We start from the raw sequence: 4,344 nt of genomic DNA on the forward strand, positions 1-4,344 counted from the left end.
TGCCACATTTAATGGGACCAATCTTAAATAATGTTCTCTCCCTTCTTGTTGGACTAGAAATGCCTGAACAGTTTAGTGGGTATAATTATCATTTCAGTATATATAGAGAGATAGGCAAAATGCCCCATGTTCTGAGGATAAGATAATGCTTGTTGCATCCAATGAATATGAATTTCTAGAGGCTGTTCTCTAAACACTCCATTCATGATTTTGAAGAGCTGATTGGCATGGCTTCTAAATGCACTGACCTCCTATTGACTTCAGTAGAATTTGTGAATGCCTAACACCTCAAATCAGACCACATTTGTTTAATTGCCTCCTCTTGTCCTCTGTTGCAGCCCATCCCATTCTACATCATCCTCCAGTTTTTGTGAGCTAGGTGTCTGACATCTTCAGTTTGATACCATCTAATTAACAAATCCTGTCTCCCTAGAACTCTGCTCACATACTCAGCAAACCTGACATCTCAGTCCACATGACATCTCCTTTTCTTTCAGCATACAGATGAGATGCCTACATTTCATGGTCAACACTCCAGCTTTTTTGTGTCCTGCGTGTCGAATCCTCATCTGCCTCCTGAGCAGCATAGCATACACTGTACACCTTTTCCTTAACGTCCTTAATCAGAGCTCTGGCAAATGAAATAGTGACCTATTTCCCCCCGCTCCCATCCCCCGTCTTTGGGGAGAAAAAAAACCAAAACCAAAACGTGTTATGGAGTAATAGCCAGCATTTCTTGACTATTAGTAAGATCCGTAGCTCCTACATTTCACAGCCTCCCTAAAACTATCCCATCTAACACTGTCTCTTGTCCTACCATATCTAATATCAATAGCACATTTCTACATACTATTGGCTGGTTCTCCATTGCCTTGTGCCTCATGTAATTGATTGTACCTATATAGAAGTGCGTGTAAATTGCTGCCAAATTGGACCGATAGGACCTGGTTGTGATCTCCCCTCCAGTTTTACACCTGTATGACTCTATTGAGTTTGAACAGGGTAAGTGTGAGGGGAATCAGGACTGTTAGGTCTTATATCACTTTGTACAGCTGTGAATGATGACATAAGATGCAAGGCAGTGGAGAACCTGGTTTTTTGTGTTTCTAGGTGCTTAAGGACCCTCATGTTAGCACTGGATGGCATTTGTTACAGTCACTCCCCTTCTGTCAGTCTCCTCTTGGTCTCATTCCTCTCTTCTTTCAGTACTTTAGGGGGAGATTTTTTTCAAAGGTACAAAGCATAGTTACGCACCATCTCCCAGCGAAAATCAATAGTCTTTAGATTCCTAGCTCCTATTTATGCCTCTGTAAAGCTCCCTCCCACAACCTTTTGCATCAACACTGACCAGATTTCACCCAGAAATCTGCTGCACTTAATTCTCCTGAGTACCTCACCAGGGCTCACCTCTTAAGACTCCGTATTGACAATACACACACAATCAGTGGTATTCTCCCAATCTTCCATTGTTCAGAAATAACATATGAGGACAACTCTGGCAGGGCTGTTTCTGAATCATTTGAGCTAAGAGAACTAAACAGCACCAAACTGGAAGACAAAAACAGGGCAAAGTTAGTGCAGGCAAACCAGACTCAGCATAGGGAAACAAGGAAAATGAACACTGTGAAAGGGCCACTATGTGGGAGTAATTGGTAAACTAAATTAACTCCTGTAGTAGGGGAAGCTAAATAATTGCCAATCCGTAGTCAGAATGATAATTACTCAGGTTTCATCTGGGACACACAAACACCATTTTATTAGCAAGCCATAACCATGAAGGGCAGCTTACAAAAGAGGGCCAAATTCTGCTTATCTTACCCATTGGCTTTAATGAGAATACCCATGAGAGTCAGACCAACAGAATTTGGTCCTCTCATTTGGAATCTCAAACGCCTGTGCAGTTTCCATGAGTAGTCATGTCATGTGCCGATATAACTGCTGTATCTGCTGTACGTTTTACCCTTGGCTGGCCTTAATTCTGTTTTCAAGTTTTTGTTTCAAAGCTGCCTGATGCAACATCAAAGCAGCAGCCCTGACAAAGAACATTGAAGCTGGGAGCTGGGGTGGAAAGAGGAAAATTTGCAGCAGAGTAAGCGTGCAGTTTTTTCTTTTGCTTCAATGGAAGTGAAGGACATGCAGGAGACCCCGTGGCCGAAGGGGGATTTTTTTTCTGGGGGTGACCCTTCCCAGATGGCAAATAATACAGAAAGAAAATCCAACCCATTTCTGAGTGCTTTAACAGTTTTGCTTCTGTTTGCCCAGCCTTGTGAATAGATATCGGTAGGGAGTAATTGGAACAGAGGGACAACATGCAGGGTTGAGATAACAATAAATTAAGAATGGATGCCTGTTTCCTAGCTTTGTCTATGAAGAAAAAGAATACTAGTAAATTGAGGTTTATAATGAGGCTTATTCTCCATTTCACACGTTGTTTATAGAATATGCTGAGCCCTGACTAATCAGATATAAATCAGTGAACAAATGTGCTGGTTGTCATATCAAACCTTAGGAATATGGCAGCTGTGGTACTAGCAGTTATTATATTTGCAAACACAGAGTGAGAAATCTGCTTGAGAGAGAGATTCATATATACACGCACAAACTTCAGTCTAAAATGGCTTTTGTTTTAGATTAAAAAAATGGCAACAAGAAAGAACAAAAATATATGTCCATGAGAGCACTGTCTGTGTGTGTCCTCAGACTGCAACAGTTCTGAGTACAACATGGCTGCTGTCTCTTGCAGGCACACTGAATTCTCAGAAATGCTAAAGGAAAATGGAAAAAAATCTATATACACAACTTCATTAAGTTTTGTCTGCATAAAGCGTTTCCATACTAATTATGCTTTCCCTTATATAACAAATTTTAACCTAAGGAATTTTAAATCCTTTACAAGTGTTACCTAAGCCTTAGAGAGGTAGCCGTGTTAGTCTGGATCTGTAAAAAGCGACAGAGTCCAACTAAGCCTTGTTACTATTCTATTTTGCAGTTGGAGAAACTGAGGTACGAGAAAGTTAAATGATTTGCCTAACGTCACACATCAAGTCAGTGGGGAAAAATGGGAACATAAGACAGATAAATATCAAGACTTCTGATTTATTTAGTGTTTCCTGTTAAGAGAAAGTTGTTTACTTACCATGTAAACATATAAGATCACATTGGGCAAGCAACAAAACACCAATTTGATTAACTAAGTCAAATTTGCGAACAGGGGCTGCTAACAGGGAGTTTCGCAAGGGAGTTCTCCAGGTGAAGGAGGAGCAATACAGCACCCTTTTGGGGTAAGTGACTGCCTGTAGTGTGTGTTTGTTTGTGTTTGAGGGTTACTTGCTGTGAGCTGAGCTTGTGTTTGTCAGTCTGTTTGTTTGTTTTGGTTGTTTGAAGGACCGTGTGCTGTGGCTGGCAGTTGGAAGGTTTGAAAGCTAGAAGTCTCTGGTAAGTGGCTGAGCCTTCATCAGTGGGCGGGGCATTCATACAGGCCAGGGCTTTATAAAGCAGCGCACAAGCGACCAGGGGCTGCTAACAGGGAGTTTCGCAAGGGAGTTTGGAAGGGAGCAGGAAGGGGGCGAGGGTCCCTTGCCAGTTCCATCTGTTCTCTCTTGATTCCCCTTAATACCTATAAAGCAACTACATTCATAACTTTTCGCTTAAACAACCCTTTCAGCTGACAGGGGGCTGCAGACGGGAGTTTGACAGAGGGAGGCTTACGATGGTTAGGAAGACCCGCAACACCTGTGCCAGCACTGCTACTGTCTCCTCCACCTGTGCCTGTAGCCAGACAGAGTGCCTAAGCATGGATGCCTCTACCCAGATCCTGGTGTGGTTTTGCAAAGACTGTAACTTGCAATTTCCACTTACTGATATCCAGACTGGGGGGACCATCCAATGTGAGAGGTGCCTGCTGGTGGAATCTCTCAGGCAGCAGGTGGGAGATCTACAGGAGGAGGTGGCTAGGTTGAGGAGCATCCGTATCCATGAGCAATTCCTCGACAGTGTCCATGTGGAGACAGCTGAGGTAGCTGTCCCAGTACACAGGACTGCTGATACACCACTGGTGGAGGAGGAGATGGCTCAGGGTGGACACTGGCAGCTGGTTACTTCTGGCAGCAGGCAGTGCTCCACCCTTGCTCCGAACCCTCCTGACGTGGTTATAGGTAACCGTTATGCTCTTCTTGACACAGGAAAGAAGGAATCACTCCCTACAGTAAAGGAGGAGAAGCCTCGTACCCCTAAGGCTGGAGAGTCTGCTGCCACCACTGCGAATAGGAAACGTAGGGTAGTGGTGGTCGGAGACTCTCTGCTGAGGGGGACGGAGGCGCCCATCTGTCGCCCTGACATTTCATC

Source organism: Malaclemys terrapin, chromosome 1 (assembly GCF_027887155.1).
Source record: "Malaclemys terrapin pileata isolate rMalTer1 chromosome 1, rMalTer1.hap1, whole genome shotgun sequence".
NCBI lineage: Eukaryota > Metazoa > Chordata > Testudines > Emydidae > Malaclemys > Malaclemys terrapin.